General features: G+C 41.9%; 1 pseudogene; it reads right to left on the bottom strand.

Moving 5' to 3' along the window:
* Nucleotides 1-5,626: 5,626 nt before the first annotated feature.
* Nucleotides 5,627-17,637, bottom strand: LOC137750367 (protein phosphatase 1 regulatory subunit 3G-like; annotated as a pseudogene).
* Nucleotides 17,638-18,733: the final 1,096 nt, after the last annotated feature.

Raw genomic sequence — 18,733 nt, forward strand, 5'->3', positions numbered from 1 at the left:
AACAGCCATAAAAGGGGAAATCGACAGTAACACAATCATAGTAGGGGACTTTAACACCCCACTTTCACCAATGGACAGATCATCCAAAATGAAAATAAATAAGGAAACACAAGCTTTAAATGATACATTAAACAAGATGAACTTACCAGATATTTATAGGACATTCCATCCAAAACCAACAGAATACACATTTTTCTCAAGTGCTCATGAAACATTCTCCAGGATAGATCATATCTTGGGTCACAAATCAAGCCTTGGTAAATTTAAGAAAATTGAAATCGTATCAAGTATCTTTTCCGACCACAATGCTATGAGACTAGATATCAATTCCAGGAAAAGATCTGTAAAAAATACAAACACATGGAGGCTACACAATACACTACTTAATAACGAAGTGATCACTGAAGAAATCAAAGGGGAAATCAAAAAATACCTAGAAACAAATGACAATGGAGACACGACGACCCAAAACCTATGGGATGCAGCAAAAGCAGTTCTAAGAGGGAAGTTTATAGCAATACCAGCCTACCTCAAGAAACAGGAAACATCTCGAATAAACAACCTAACCTTGCACCTAAAGCAATTAGAAAAAGAAGAACAAAAAAACCCCAAAGTTAGCAGAAGGAAAGAAATAATGAAGATCCGATCAGAAATAAATGAAAAAGAAATGAAGGAAACGATAGCAAAGATCAATGAAACTAAAAGCTGGTTCTTTGAGAAGATAAACAAAATTGATAAAAAATTAGCCAGACCCATGAAGAAAAAAAGGGAGAAGACTCAAATCAATAGAATTAGAAATGAAAAAGGAGAAGTAACAACTGATATTGTAGAAATACAAACGATCATGAGAGATTACTACAAGCAACTCTATGCCAATAAAATGGACAAGCTGGAAGAAATGGACAAATTCTTAGAAATGCACAACCTGCTGAGACTGAACCAGGAAGAAATAGAAAATATGAACAGACCAATCACAAGCACTGAAATTGAAACTGTGATTAAAAGTCTTCCAACAAAAAAAACCCAGGACCAGATGGCTTCACAGGCGAATTCTATCAAACATTTAGAGAAGAGCTAACACCTATCCTTCTCAAACTCTTCCAAAATATTGCAGAGGGAGGAAAACTCCCCAACACATTCTATGAGGCCACCATCACCCTGATACCAAAACCAGACAGAGATGTCACAAAGAAAGAAAACTACAGGCCAATATCACTGATGAACATAGATGCAAAAATCCTCAACAAAATACTAGCAAACAGAATCCAACAGCACATTAAAAGGATCATACACCATGATCAAGTGGGCTTTATCCCAGGAATGCAAGGATTCTTCAATATATGCAAATCAATCAATGTGATACACCATATTAACAAATTGAAGGAGAAAAACCATATGATCATCTCAATAGATGCAGAGAAAGCTTTCGACAAAATTCAACATCCATTTATGATAAAAGCCCTGCAGAAAGTAGGCATAGAGGGAACTTTCCTCAACATAATAAAGGCCATATATGACAAACCCACAGCCAACATTGTCCTCAATGGTGAAAAACTGAAACCATTTCCACTAAGATCAGGAACAAGACAAGGTTGCCCACTCTCACCACTATTATTCAACATAGTTTTGGAAGTGTTAGCCACAGCAATCAGAGAAGACAAAGAAATAAAAGGAATCCAAATCGGAAAAGAAGAAGTAAAGCTGTCACTATTTGCAGATGACATGATACTATACATAGAGAATCCTAAAGATGCTACCAGAAAACTCCTAGAGCTAATCAATGAATTTGGTAAAGTAGCAGGATACAAAATTAATGCACAGAAATCTCTTGCATTTCTATACACTAATGACGAAAAATCTGAAAGCGAAATTAAGAAAACACTCCCATTTACCATTGCAACAAAAAGAATAAAATATCTAGGAATAAACCTACCTAAGGAGACAAAAGACCTGTATGCAGAAAATTATAAAACACTGATGAAAGAAATTAAAGATGATACAAATAGATGGAGAGATATACCATGTTCCTGGATTGGAAGAATCAACATTGTGAAAATGACTCTACTACCCAAAGCAATCTACAGATTCAATGCAATCCCTATCAAACTACCACTGGCATTTTTCACAGAACTAGAACAAAAAATTTCACAATTTGTATGGAAACACAAAAGACCCCGAATAGCCAAAGCAATCTTGAGAACGAAAAATGGAGCTGGGGTAATCAGGCTCCCTGACTTCAGACTATATTACAAAGCTTCAGTAATCAAGACAGTTTGGTACTGGCACAAAAACAGAAATAAAGATCAATGGAACAGGATAGAAAGCCCGGAGATAAACCCACACACATATGGTCACCTTATCTTTGATAAAGGTGGCAAGAATATACAGTGGAGAAAAGACAGCCTCTTCAATAAGTGGTGCTGGGAAAATTGGACAGGTACATGTAAAAGTATGAAATTAGAACACTCCCTGACACCATGCACAAAAATAAACTCAAAATGGATTAAAGACCTAAGTGTAAGGGCAGACACTATCAAACTCTTAGAGGAAAACATAGGCAGAACACTCTATGACATACATCACAGCAAGATTCTTTTTGACCCAGCTCCCAGAGAAATGGAAATAAGAACACAAATAAACAAATGGGACCTAATGAAACTTTAAAGCTTTTGCACAGCAAAGGAAACCATAAACAAGACCAAAAGACAACCATCAGAATGGGAGAAAATATTTGCAAATGAAGCAACTGACAAAGGATTAATCTCCAAGATTTACAAGCAGCTCATGCAGCTCAATAACAAAAAAACCAACAACCCAATCCAAAAATGGGCAGAAGACCTAAATAGACATTTCTCCAAAGAAGATATACAGATGGCCTACAGACACATGAAAGAATGCTCAACATCATTAATCATTAGAGAAATGCAAATCAAAACTACAATGAGATATCATCTCACACCGGTCAGAATGGCCATCATCAAAAAATCTAGAAACAATAAATGCTGGAGAGGGTGTGGAAGAAAGGGAACACTCTTGCACTGTTGGTGGGAATGTAAATTGATACAGCCACTATGGAGAACAGTATGGAGGTTCCTGAAAAAACTACAAATAGAACTACCATACGACCCAGCAATCCCAATACTGGGCATATACCCTGAGAAAACCAGAGTTCAAAAAGAGTCATGTACCAAAATGTTCATTGCAGCTCTATTTACAATAGCCAGGACATGGAAGCAACCTAAATGTCCATCGACAGATGAATGGATAAAGAAGATGTGGCACATATATACAATGGCATATTACTCAGCCATAAAAAGAAATGAAATGGAGGTATTAGTAATGAGGTGGATGGAGTTAGAGTCTGTCATACAGAGTGAAGTAAGTCAGAAAGAGAAAAACAAATACAGTATGCTAACACATATATACGGAATCTAAGGAAAAAAAGAAAAAAAGGCCATGAAGAACCTAGTGGCAAGACGGGAATAAAGACACAGACCTACTAGAGAATGGACTTGAGGATATGGGGAGGGGGTGGGGTGAGATGTGACAGGGTGAGAGAGTGTCATGGACATACATACACTACCAAATGTAAAATAGATAACTAGTGGGAAGCAGCCGCATAGCACAGGGAGATCAGCTCGGTGCTTTGTGACCACCTAGAGGGGTGGGATGGGGAGGGTGGGAGGGAGGGAGATGCAAGAGGGAAGAGAAATGGGAACATATTGTATATGTATAACTGATTCACTTTGTTATAAAGCAGAAGCTAACACACCATTGTAAGGCAATTATACTTCAATAAAGATGTTTAAAAAACAAAACAAAACAAAACATTTTTACCTTTACCCAATGGAGGTTTATTTCAAGTGGCAAATTTTACTAAAATTTAACTGCTTTATTAAGAAAAACTCTAAACATATAGTTAAAAAAATACTACTTCTCTAGAAGTAGGGGTTGGCAGACTTTCTATAAAGGGCCAGATAGTAAATATTTTAGACTTTGCCGTATAGTTTCTCAACTCTGCTCTTGTAGCAGAAAAGCAATTATGGATAATATGTAAATGAATGTGCATGGCTGTGTTCCTATAAAACTTTATTTATAAACATTGAAATTGGAATTTCACACAATTCTCATGTGTCACAAAAATAGTATTCTTCTTTTGAATTTTTTCAATTGTTTAAAAATGTAGAAAACATTCTTAGCTCTCAGGCCCTACAAGAACAGGTTTCAAGCTGAATTTGGCCCATGGGCTGTAGGATGTCTACCCTGGTTCTTATAAAGCGGCAGTGAAACCATCCCTCCTTAAAGATTAGCACTACAAAACGAATTGATTGTACTAGTCATGTGCTTGAACATATGAAAACCAAAGAAAGACAAATTACCAAGGGATGACCTAGGTGTGAAGAAATCAAGTCCTCAGGAGGCTCACGGGCCCTGGTCATGCATGGCCACCTTATCTCGGCATCCACGGTCATCAGCAGTGAATGAAGAAGGCCAGCTGGACTGATGCCCACAGTCCTGATCTGTGCTGGGTGCCCACCGGGTTCCCAGCAGGATTTTCTTGCTGGGCAGTCTTCATCATTCAAGTCACCACTTCCTGCTGTGGCTCCAAGAGGAACAGAAAGCCACCTTTCTATCCCTCATCTCCTGGCTTGGAGTCCAGCCTCGGAGAGTCCAGCTTCTCTGACTGCTAATGGCTCAGGAGTCTAGCAGCTACAATGTGCTTTGCCTACACAAAGGGGACTGCAGGCCACGGACCGGCTCTGGTGGCTCACAGCCAAGGCCTACAAATTACTCTGGCATTTCAACTCACCAAGCATCTTATCCTGCCGGGGGAAAGAACGACTTCTACAAAATATTTTTAAGAACACTCTAGCCCGTTATGGGAAATCTGGGCCTTTCCACATCAGAGAGGAAGAATGGAAGAATGGAATTTTGAAAATACTGTTGTTTGACTATTTTAAAGTGTAGCATCATCCGCTGAAGAAGATGGCCCGACTGCCAAGGCCTCCCAAACTGACAAGAGCTGAAATATCAAGTAGTATCAGACGTGCCTGCGGCCTATACTTTTCAAAAAGACATTTGTACGCAAGTGCACAAGTCTCGGCAAACATTTCCCATATCCCAGTTAAGAGAAAAGGACAGCTCGGCCAAGGCCCCACCTGGTTTTCTCCCGCGGGCCCACAGGCCACACCTTCCCTCTGCGCGATGCGGCGGGATGCTTTGACCTCTCCCTGAGACCCGACGGGTCTCCTGCAGGGTGCAGGGCCTAAAACACGAAGTCCACAGTTGAAAACAAATCCTTAGGGTTTGCAGCCTCGCTCAGGGGTCAGGAGTCCTTTTTCGTGGAGAAAGCCACTGCTCGGAATCTTGAGGATGTCTTCCCATTCGAGGCAGGGTGAGAATTCCAGAGGCCTAAGCCAACGGGAAATCGGCCGGGAAGGTAGGGCGCTATGCCTGGTCTCCGTGCCTGCTGGCGGAATCTGTCTGGGGTGCGAGCTTGTGTTGAGCGGCTCTTTCTCTCTAGGGGGATAGCGCTCAGCAAAGCGTCGCGGCTGCCTGAGCTCCACGTGTCGGTCGGCCCTTTCCCACGGTCCCTGAGAGCGCTGCGGGGCTGAGGGCAGCGTGCTCAGAGCGCGTCTGTCAGGCTCACGTAGCGCAGCGTGTAGTTGGCCCCGCGTTGTTGTCCCAGTGCTCGCCCTGGGCGCAGCGGTAGCAGACGGCGAAGTGGGCGGTGACTCCCGGCGCGTCCGCGTCTTCTCCCTACTTGGGCTGCAGGCCTGGGGACAGGCACAGTGCGAAGCGGAAGCGCTCGGCGCCCGGCACCTCCTTCGCGTCCCCGAGCTCCACTGAGGGCGCGTCCTGCGGCGGAGTCTCCCCTGGCTCGGGCCGCAGCTCGGCCGGCAAGTCCAGGAAGGAGCGCCCCTCGATGAAGGTGTAGCGCACGGCCACGGCGCACGGCCCCGAGCAGCCCAGCACTCGGCCGGAGCCGGTCACCTCCGCGCCCCAGGGTGCCGAGCAGTGCGCGCGTTCCATGCACACGCGCTGCTACCGCAGTCGCTTGGCTTGGGGAGCTCGAAGAGAGGCCGCAGCAGGGGAGGCGGCACATGCTGGGGGTGGCGGGGTGGGGGGGCACGGTCCCCGCCGCCGCGGCCAGCAGGCCCGGGAGGTACTCCAGGTCCTCAGTGCGCGCCGGGAAACTTCGGAGGCGGGAGAGCACGGCGGGCTGTACCTGCGGCTCCTCGGCCTCGCTGAAGTGCTTCATGCTGTCCAGGCTCAGTCCCAGCGCGTCCGCGAACTGCACCCGCTTCTCGCACTTGGCGCAGCAGCCGCCTGGCTGTGCGGCGCACCCTCCGCCCTTTCGCTGCCCTCCGCTCCCGGCCCCGGGGCAGGCGGCTGCCAGCTGCCACAGGAACCTGGCCGCCTGCAGGATCAGGTCGGCGGGCAGGAAGAAGGAGCGCGCGCGGCGGCTGCTTTCCAGCATCTCCTCCTGCTCCCGGAGGGCAGCCTCTTCCTGCGGGGACAGGGGCTCGGCATCTGGGCTCTGGGCCTCCGACCCTCCGCTGCTGTCACCGCCACCCTTTGTGCAGATCCCCAAGGCGGGCAGCTCCTCAGCTGGCGGGGGATCTTTAAAGGGCGCAGGTCCTGGCGTCTTCAAACTTAGCAGCTGCGTCTCCCCCCCCACCCCCCCACCCCCGGACTCCAGGAAGTCATCTGGCCCCAGGGCTTGTCCTCTGGAGACATGATGCCTGGGTGGTGGAAAGAGCGCGCCGTAGCAGATTTCTTGTAAAGCAATATACCTGAAGCATCCAAAATACAATACAATGATAAGTGAACAGTTTAATAAACTGTGATGCATCCATACGAAGGAATACTACTCAGAAATACAAAGGAATGAGTTAGTTATATGGACAACAGCTTGTAATTTTCTTAAAGGCATTATGTTGAGTGAACAAAGTCAATCTCAAAATGTCACATACCATAAGATAAGACATATTACATTCCCGAACTTATATAGAGAAGAGATTGGCATTTGCCAGAGTTTTGGGTTGGTGGGGATGGGCATCACTGTAAGGGGCTAGCACATGGGAGACTTTGTGGTCAGGGAATGTTCTGCATCCTGACCATGGTGGTGGTTGCACAAACGTACACATGAGAGGATCAACATAAATAAAATCTGGGAATGTTACAAACTCAGCTATCAATAACAATCTCACAATCATTATACCATATTTACTGACTATTAAGTTACCAAAATTATAATATAATTATATTAGGGTGATGGGGATAGAAAGTGAGAATGTGTGGCATGAGGTCAGGAGTAACAGAACATTACTTCCACATCTTCCATCGTGGCATGTCAATTAAAAATGCCTGGGTGGGGTGAGATGTGACAGGGTAAGAGAGTGTCATGGACATATATACACTACCAAATGTAAAATAGATAACTAGTGGGAAGCAGCCGCATAGCACAGGGAGATCAGCTCGGTGCTTTGTGACCACCTAGAGGGGTGGGATGGGGAGGGTGGGAGGGAGGGAGATGCAAGAGGGAAGAGAAATGGGAACATATTGTATATGTATAACTGATTCACTTTGTTATAAAGCAGAAGCTAACACACCATTGTAAGGCAATTATACTTCAATAAAGATGTTTAAAAAAAAACAGTACAAATGTAGGGAAAATGAATATAAAAATAATTTAAGTTTGAAAAAAAAAATGCCTAAGTGAGAGACCTTCAAGATGGCGGAGAGATCACCTTCCTCCCCACAAATACAACAGAAATACATCTACACGTGGAACAACTCCTACAGAACACCTACTGAACGCTGGCAGAAGACCTCAGACTTCCCAAAAGGCAAGAAACTCCCCACATACCTGGGTAGGGCAAAAGAAAAAAGAAAAAACAGAGACAAAAGAATAGGGATGGGACCTGCACCTCTGGGAGGGAGGTGGGAGGAAGAAAGGTTTCCACACGCTAGGAAGCCCCTTCACTGGCAGAGATGGGGGCGGGGGGAAGCTTCGGAGCCACCGAGGAAAGCGCAGCAACAGGGGTGCGGAGGGCAAAGTGGAGAGATTTCCGCACAGAGGAGCAGTGCTGACCAGCACTCACCAGCCAGAGAGGCTTGTCTGCTCACCCGCCGGGGTGGGCGGGGCTGGGAGCTGAGGCTCGGGCTTCGTTCGGATCCCAGGGAGAGGACTGGAGTTGGCTGCGTGAACACAGCCTGAAGGGGGCTAGTGCACCACAGCTAGCCGGGAGGGAGTCCGGGAAAATGTTGGACCTGCCTAAGAGGCAAGAGAACATTCTTTAGGGGTGCGCAAGGAGAGGGGATTCAGAACACCACCTAAATGAGCTCCAAAGACGGGCGCGAGCCACGACTATCAGCGCGGACCCCACAGACGGACATGAAACGCTAAGGCTGTTGCTGCAGCCACCAAGAAGCCTGTGTGCAAGCACAGGTCACTATCCACACCTCCCCTCCCGGGAGCCTGTGCAGCCCGCCACTGCCAGGGTTGCCTGATCCAGGGACTACTTCCCAGGGAGAACACCAGGTGCGCCTCAGGCTGTTGCAATGTCATGCTGGCCTCTGCAGCCACAGGCTCACTCCGCATTCCATGCCCCTTCCTCCCCCAAGCCTGAGTGAGCCAGAGGCCCCTAATCAGCTTCTCCTTTAACCCTGTCCTGTCTGAGTGAAGGACAGACGCCCTCAGGTGACCTACAGGCAGAGGCGGGGCCAAATCCAAAGCTGAACCCCAGGAACCGTGCGAACAAAGAGAGAAAGGGAAATGTCTCCCGGCAGCCTCAGGAGCAGCGGATTAAATCTCCACAATAAACTTGATGTACCCTGAAACTGTGGAATACCTGAATAGACAACGAATAATCCCATAATTAAAGCGGTGGATTTTGGGAGCAACTGTAGACTTGGGGTTTGCTTTCTGCATGTAATTTGTTTCTGGTTTTCTATTTATCTTAGTTTACTATTTAGAGTTTATTATCATTGGTAGATTTGTTTATTGATTTAGTTGCTCTCTTCCTTTTTTTTTAATATATAGATTTTTTTTCCCATTTTTCTTTTTGTGTGTATGTGTATGCTTCTTTGTGTGATTTTTTTCTGTATAGCTTGGCTTTTACCACTTGACCTAGGGTTCTCTCTGTCCTTTTTTTTTTCTGTCCTATAGATTTTAGCACTTGTTAACATTGATGGATTTGTTTTTTGGTTTGATTGCTCTCTTCCTCCTTCTTTTCTTTCTTTTTTAATTAGTTTTAATAATTTTTTTTATTTTTTATTTTAATAACTTGATTTTATTTTATTTTTCCTTTCTTTCTTTCTTTTATTCTCCCTTTTCTTCTGAGCCTTGTGGCTGACAGGGTCTTGGTGCTCTGGATGGGTGTCAGGCCTGTGCCTCAGAGGTGGGAGAGCCGAGTTCAGGACATTGGTCCACCAGAGACTTCCAAGCTCCACGTATATCAAACTGCAAAAGCTCTCCCAGAGATCTCCATCTCAACGCTAAGACCCAGCTACACTCAACGACCAGCAAGCTACAGTACTGGACACCCTATGCCAAACAACTAGCAAGACAGGAACACAACCCGACTCATTAGTAGAGAGGTGACCTAAAATCATAACAAGGTCATAGACACCTCCAAACACACCACCAGATGCGGTCCTATGCAGCAGAAAGACAAGTCCAGCCTCATCCTGCAGACCACAGGCACCAGTCCCCTCCACCAGGAAGCCTACACAACTCACTGAACCAACCTTAGCCACTGGGGGCAGACACCAAAAACAACAGGAACTACAAACCTGCAGCCTGTGAAGAGGAGACCCCAAACACAGGAAGTTAAGCAAAATGAGAATACAGAGTAACAAACAGCAGATGAAGGAGCAAGGTAAAAATGCACCAGACCAAACAAATGAAGAGGAAATAGGCAGTCTACCTGAAAAAGAATTCACAGTAGTGATAGGAAAGAAGATCCAAAATACTGGAAATAGAATGGAAAAAATTCAAGGACCTAGAACAACTAAAGAGCAAACAAACAATGATGAACAACACAATAAATGAAATTAAAAATTCTCTAGAAGGAATAAATAGCAGAATAATTGAGGCAGAAGAACGGATAAGTGACCTGGAAGATAAAATAGTGGAAATAAGTACCACAGAGCAGAATAAAGAAAAAAGAATGAAAAGAATTGAGGACAGTCTCAGAGACTTCGGGGACAACATTAAACGCACCAACATTCGAATTATAGGGGTCCCAGAAGAAGAAGAGAAAAAGAAAGGGACTGAGAAAATATTTGAAGAGATTATAGTTGACAATTTCCCTAGTATGGGAAAGGAAAGAGTCAATCAAGTCCAGGAACCACAGAGGACCAATACAGAATATATCAAACGAGAATCACGCCAAGACATATTAATCAAACTATCAGATATTAAATACAAAAAAAAATATTAAAAGCAGCAAGGGAAAAACAACAAATAACACCCAAGGGAATCCCCAAAAGGTTAACATCTGATCTTTCAACAGAAATTCTACAAGCCAGGAGGGAGTGGAAGGATATATTTAAAGTGATGAAGGGGACAAAACTACAACCGAGATTACTCAACCCAGCAAGGATCTCATTCAGATTTGACGGAAAAATTAAAACCTTTACAGACAAGCAAAAGCTAAGAGAATTCAGCACCACCAAAGCAGCTTTACAACAAATGCTAAAGGAACTTCTCTAGGCAGGAAACACAAGAAAAGGAAAAGACCTATGATAACAAACCCAAAACAATTAAGAAAATGGGAATAGGAACATACATATCAATAATTACCTTAAATGTAAATGGATTAAATGCTCCCACAAAAGGACAGAGACTGCCTGAATGGATACAAAAACAAGACCCATATATATGCTGTCAACAAGAGACCCACTTCAGACCTAGGGACACATACAGACTGAAAATGAGGGATTGGAAAAAGATATTCCCTGCAAATGGAAATCAAAAGAAAGTTGGAGTAGCAATTCTCATATCAGACAAAATAGACTTTAAAATAAAGACTATTACAAGAGACAAGGAAGGACACTACATAATGATCAAGGGATCAATCCAAGAAGAAGATATAACAAATGTAAATAGTTATGCACCCAACCTCGGAGCACCTAAATACATATGGCAAATGGTAACAGCCAGAAAAGGGGAAATCGACAGTAACACAATCATAGTAGGGGACTTTAACATCCTCCTTTCACCAATGGACAGATCATCCAAGATGAAAAAAAATAAGGAAACACAAGCTTTAAATGATACATTACACAAAATTGACTTAATTGTTATTTATAGGACATTCCACCCAAAAACAACAGAATACATTTTCTTCTCAAGTGCTCATGGAACATTCTCCAGGATAGATCATATCTTGGGTCACAAATCAAGCCTTGGTAAATTTAAGAGAATTAAACGCGTATCAACTATGTTTTCCGACCACAAAGCTATAAGACTAGATATCAGTTACAGGAAACAATCTGTAAAAAATACAAACACATGGAGGCTAAACAATACACTACATAATAAGCAAGAGATCACTGAAGAAATAAAAGAGGAAATCAAAAAATAGCTAGACACAAATGACAATGAAAACACGATGATCCAAAACCTAAGGGAGGCAGCAAAAGCACCTCTAAGAGGGAAGTTTATAGCAATACAATCCTACTTTAAGAAACAAGAAACATCTCAAATAAACAACATAAAATTACACCTAAAACAATTAGAGAAAGAAGAACAAAAAACCCCTAAAGTTAGCAGAAGGAAAGAAATCATAAAGATCAGATCAGAAATAAATCAAAAAGAAATGAGGGAAACAATAGCAAAGATCAATAAAACTAAAAGTCTGTTCTTTGAGAAGATAAACAAAATTGATAAACCATTAGCCAGACTCATCAAGAAAAAAAGGGAGAAGTCTCAAATCAATAGAATTAGAAATCAAAAAGGAGAAGTAACCACTGACACTGCAGAAATACAAAAAATCATGAGAGATTACTACAAGCAACTCTATGCCAGTAAATGGACAACCTGGAAGAAATGGACAAATTCTTAGAAATGTGCAACCTGCCAAGACTGAACCAGGAAGAAATAGAAAATATGAACAGACCAATCACAAGCACTGAAATTGAAACTGTGATTAAAAATCTTCCAACAAACAAAAGCCCAGGACCAGATGGCTTCAAAGGTGAATTCTATCAAACATTTAAAGAAGAGCTAACACCTATCCTTGTCAAACTCTTCCAAAATATAGCAGAGGGAAGAACACTCCCATACTCATTCGACGAGGCCACCATCATCACCCTAATTCCAAAACCAGACAAAGATGTCACAAAGAAAGAAAACTATAGGCCAATATCACTGATGAACATAGATGCAAAAATCCTCAACAAAGTACTAGCAAACAGAATCCAACAGCACATTAAAAGGATCATACACCATGATCAAGCGGGGTTTATTCCAGGAATGCAAGGATTCTTCAATATACACAAATCAATCAACGTGATACACCATATTAACAAATTGAAGGAGAAAAACCATATGACCATCTCAATAGATGCAGAGAAAGCTTTCGACAAAATTCAACACCCATTTATGATAAAAGCCCTGCAGAAAGTAAGCATAGAGGGAACTTTCCTCAACATAATAAAGGCCATATATGACAAACCCACAGCCAACATTGTCCTCAATGGTGAAAAACTGAAACCATTTCCACTAAGATCAGGAACAAGACAAGGCTGCCCACTCTCACCACTATTATTCAACATAGTTTTGGAAGTGTTAGCCACAGCAATCAGAGAAGACAAAGAAATAAAAGGAATCCAAATCAGAAAAGAAGAAATAAAGCTGTCACTGTTTGCAGATGACACGATACTACACATAGAGAATCCTAAAGAGACTACCAGAAAACTACTAGAGCTAACCAATGAATTTGGTAAAGTAGCAAGATACAAAATTAATGCACAGAAATCTCTTGCATTCCTATACACTAATGATGAAAAATCTGAAAGTAAAAAGAAGAAAACACTCCCATTTACCATTGCAACAAAAGGAATAAAATATCTAGGAATAAACCTACCTAAGGAGACAAAAGACCTGTATGCAGAAAATTATAAGACACTGATGAAAGAAATTAAAGATGATACCAACAGATGGAGAGATATACCATGTTCTTGGATTGGAAGAATCAACATTGTGAAAATGACTCTACTACCCAAAGCAATCTACAGATTCAATGCAACCCCTATCAAACTACCACTGGCATTTTTCACAGAACTGGAAAAAAAAATTTCACAATTTGTATGGAAACACAAAAGACCCCGAATAGCCAAAGCAATCTTGAGAATGAAAAATGGAGCTGGAGGAATCAGGCTCCTTGACTTCAGACTATATGACAAAGCTACAGTAATCAAGACAGTATGGTACTGGGACAAAAACAGAAATATAGATCAATGGAACAGGATAGAAAGCCCAGAGATAAACCCACGCATATATGGTCACCTTATCTTTGATAAAGGAGGCAAGAATATACAGTGGAGAAAAGACAGCTTCTTCAATATGTGGTGCTGGGAAAACTGGACAGGTACATGTAAAAGTATGAAATTAGAACACTCCCTAACACCATACACAAAAATAAACTCAAAATGGATTAAAGCCCTAAATGTAAGGCCAGACACCATCAAACTCTTAGAGGAAAACATAGGCAGAACACTCTATGACATAAATCACAGCCACATGGTTTTTGACCTACCTCCTAGAGAAATGGAAATAAAAACAAAAATAAATGAGACCTAATGAAACTTAAAAGCTTTTGCACAGCAAAGGAAACCATAAACAAGACGAAAAGATAACCCTCAGAATGGGAGAAAATATTTGTAAATGAAGAAACTGACAAAGGATTAATCTCCAAGATTTACAAGCAGCTCATGCAGCTCAATAACAAAAAAACAAACAACCCAATCCAAAAATGGGCAGAAGACCTATATAGACATTCCTCCAAAGAAGATATACAGATTGTCAACAAACACATGAAAGAATGCTCAACGTCATTAATCATTGGAGAAATACAAATCAAATTACAATGAGATATCATCTCACACCGGTCAGAATGGCCATTATCAAAAAATGTAGAAACAATAAATGCTGGAGATGGTGTGGAGAAAAGGGAACACTCTTGCACTGTTGGTGGGAATGTAAATTGATACAGCCACTATGGAGAACAGTATGGAGGTTCCTTAAAAACTAAACATAGAACTACCATACAACCCAGCAATCCCACTAATGGGCATGTAACCTGAGAAAACCATAATTCAAAAAGAGTCATGTACCAAAATGTTCATTGTAGCTCTATTTACAATAGCCTGGACATGGAAGCAACCTAAGTGTCCATCATCGGATGAATGGATAAAGAACATGTGGCACATATATACAATGGAATATTACTCAGCCATAGAAAGAAACGAAATTGAGTTATTTGTAGTGAGGTGGATGGACCTAGAGTCTGTCATACAGAGTGAAGTAAGTCAGAAAGGGAAAAACCAATACCGTATGCTAACAGATATATATGGAATCTAAGAAGAAAAAAAAAAGGTCATGAAGAACCTAGGGGCAAGACGGGAATAAAGACACAGACCTACTAGAGAATGGACTTGAGGATATGGGGAGGGGGAGGGGTAAGATGTGACAGGGTGAGAGAGTGTCATGAACATATATACACTACCAAATGTCAAATAGATAGCTAGTGGGAAGCAGCCACATAGCACAGGGAGATCAGCTCAGTGCTTTGTGACCACCTAGAGGGGTGGGATAGGGAGGGTGGCAGGGAGGGAGATGCAAGAGGGAAGAGATACGGGAACATATTTATATGTATAACTGATTCACTTTGTTATAAAGCAGAAACTAACACACCATTGTAAAGCAATTATACTCCAATAAAGATGTTAAAAAAAAAAAAGAATTTCCTTTGTATACTGACTTTCAAGTGAAGACCTACAATGCATTCCTAGGATCACAGCCTTTTCATCCACTCATACAACCAATATTTATTGGATGCTTTCTGATTGCCAAGTCCTGGGAGCTAAGCAGAAGGACCACAGTGGTGAATAGAATACAGTTGCCTTTTGGCTAAAGCTACCTGTCATTCAGTGTTGTTCAATTCTGCATAATGATGATGCTCTGCATCTGTTCAGAGTAATCCTTCATGTTACTTCCCTTCTGGGGTTGAATGCTACAGAAGATAATTATGTCATTCTTGAAAAATCCATGACAAGATTCTTCTGAGACATTTCTTCCCAGAACCAAGTGGCTTCTTTGACTTGATGTCTATTTGAGACAGTAGGCATATGAATTAGGCAGGGGCTTTAGACAGCAATTCAGGATAGTGTTCCTGACACCTTTATAATGATCAAGTTTCACTGTTTGGGACAGTTGAAAAGAAATCACCACCTGTGTTTGTAATCATCTGATATTATTTACTTTCTTGCATAAATGCATAGAACATATGTTAAGGTATAATTCTCCATGGATCTTTCTGTAGGTTTAAAGCCTAAATCTAATACTTGGGCAATATATTTCTCACTTTGTAATATTATTATTATTACCTCAGATTGCACTCTATTCTAATTATTTGCAAACACATCACTTTCCTTTCAGCCTTTTCCAATATCCTGCCATATTAATTAATTCTTCCCATTTGTTACTTCAATCATTTGCTCTTCACAAATGCATCCATCTCAGCCAATAAATATTAAACATACTCGAATTTCCTTCACCTTAAAAAAATCCACCTCAACTTATCTTTCTCCTGAATGTGTTGCTTTCTCTCTTTCCTTCCTTGCGCAGTCAACTAACATTCTTGAATGAGCAGTCCGAAACTAGTATCTCCATTTCTTCACTTTCTGTTTATTTCTCAGTCCTTTGGTATATGGATATCACCAGAACCACTCAACTGGAACTCCTTTTGGTAAGGTCTCTGGTCACCAGTGAGTTTTCTCTGCTGTGATAGTAAATTCTATGTATCAACTTGCCTGGGCAATGAGGGGGTTCAGATATTTGATTAAACATTATTCTTGGTGTGTCTTGGGAGGATCCTTCTAGACAGAATCAACACTTGAATTGGGAGACTGAGCAAAGCAGATTGCCCTCCCCAATGTGGGTGGGCCACATCCAATCTATTGAAGGCCTGATTAGGACAAAAAGGCTGAGTAAGAAGTCGCTCTCTCTGCTTGACACTATCTTTGAACCAGGGCATCTGTCTTCTCCTGCCTTCAGACTCAGACTGGACTAGACCCTCAGCTCTCCTGAGTCTCCTGCTTGCCAAGTGTAGATCTTGGTACTTCTCACTCTCCATAATTGCATCAACCAATTCATATATATATATATATATATATATATACCTATACACACACACACACACACACACACACACTGTTAGTTCTGTGTTTCTGGGGAACCGTAACTAATACAATCACTAGGTCCAACTTAGTTCTGCTTCACATCCTTATGGCATATGAAGTCATTCACCAAACTCTTCCTCTTCAAACTCTTTCCTCTCTTAGTATTGTCACACCCCTTTCTTCTACTTCTTATCTTATCTTTCTGACTCCAATTCATTGGCTCTCCTCCTCTGAAATGTTCACTAAATTTGATATTTTAAAGTGATTCCTTTTTCTTTTTCCGTACTCTGTTCCCCAGTGGAATATTATTTCAACTTCAACTACTGTGTATTTGCTTTGTCTTCCAAGTCTTCACCTTTGTAAGTATTCATCCTTCTGATCCATACACATTCTCCCTGTTGTCTAGGAGATGTTTCTCTCTGGATTCCTGCATGCACTTCAGACTTAACGCATTCAAGAGTAAGCACATTGCACTGTGACCACCTAGAGGGGTGGGATAGGGAGGGAGATGCAAGAGGGAAGAGATATGGGGATATATGTATATGTATAGCTGATTCACTTTGTTATAAAGCAGAAACTAACACACCATTGTAAAGCAATTATACTCCAATAAAGATGTTTAAAAAAAAATTGGCTTGCAATAACTTCCAGCTGAATCAGTCTTGATTAAAGCCTTCCTGGAAGGGATTTTGCTGCACACCTGTCTTTAGTGTCTTCTGTTTCCCGCAGTCAAGTGCTAAGACAGAGAACTTTCAACCCGAAGAGTGCATGGAATTGGAGACAGAAGTCTGACTCCTTCTCCTTGAAGAGAATGTAGGGGATGGAGGAATGGAATTTGGGGATGAATGCCTGAGAGTTTTATTATTAGCCCAGCGTGTCCTCCCTTCTTTCACCTTCATCCCTTGCTACCCTGAGTCCTTGACTTACTACTGTCTGCACCCCAGGCATATGGCAGGTGTTTTCACACCAGATAGTCCCAGCCATGCTGCCCAGAGGGGCTGGCGAGAGGCTGCATCCACCTTTTCCCACCCTGGGTGCCTGAGCCCTCAGGGTGATGTCGGTCTGGACTGGGGGCTGCTCATCCTGGACCACCCAGCAGGCAAACTTCTTTCCATCCAGAGTGACCTCTGCCTGCAAGGTGTGTTCCAGAGAGTAGGTCCTGTCTGGGCTTCTGATGACCTGAGGGGACTTCATGGTTTGTGTCTTATGCTTGTTCTCCATCTGGGTGATGTGCAGGTTGGAAGGGTAGAAGTGCCTCACATGGGTACAGCCAATATAGAGAACAGTACGGAGGTACCTTTAAAAACTAAAAATAGAACTACCATAGGATCCAGCAGTCTCACTCCTGGACATTATCTGGAGAGAACCATACTTTAAAAAGAAACATGAACCCCAACGTTCATTGTAGCACTATTTACAATAGCCAAGACATGGAAGCACCCTGAATGTCCATCGACAGAGGAATGGATAAAGAAGATGTGGTACATATATACAATGGACTGCCAGTCAGCCATAAAAAAGAACGAAATAATGCCATTTGCAGCAAGATGGATGGACCTAGAGGTTAACATACTAAGTGAAGTAAGTCAGACAAAGACAAATATCATAGGATATCACTCATATGTGGGGTCTAATTTTAAAAACAATACAAATGAACTTATTTACAGAACAGAAACAGACTTACAGATATCAAAAACAAACTTATGGTTACTAAGGCAGAAACGTGGGAGGGGGGAGGGATAAATCAGGAGTTTGGGATTAACATACACGCACTACTATATATAAGATAGATAATCAACAGGGCTTATTATATAACACAGGGAACTCTACTCAATATTCTGTGATAACCTATATGAGAAAAGAATCTGAAAAAGAATGAATATATGTAAATGTATAACTGAATCACTTTGCTGTACACCTGAAACTAACACAACATTGTAAATCAACTATACTCCAATAAAATTTAAAAACTAAAATAAAATACAGACCATAACACTAATAAAGACTATTGAAAACACTGGAAAAAAACAAAGAAAAGTGGTTCACATGGCACGTGAGATTCACTCTCTGATGCATACGTATTTCCATCCCAGAGGGCTTGGTGGTGATCTTCAGGGTGGGGACAACTAAAGACAGAAACAGAAAAAAACATCCATTGAAATTACCCAAGCCTGCCTGCCCTCTATGTCTTCTTTTCCCAGGAACCAGCCACAAGATCTCTCATGCTCAAAAAAGTTACCTTTTTAAAAAAATTAAAGAAATACTTTTTTCTTTGATGCTCAATGTAAGGCAAATAGAGCTAAATGTTAAATTAATT

This window comes from Eschrichtius robustus, chromosome 16 (genome assembly GCF_028021215.1).
Source record: "Eschrichtius robustus isolate mEscRob2 chromosome 16, mEscRob2.pri, whole genome shotgun sequence".
NCBI lineage: Eukaryota > Metazoa > Chordata > Mammalia > Artiodactyla > Eschrichtiidae > Eschrichtius > Eschrichtius robustus.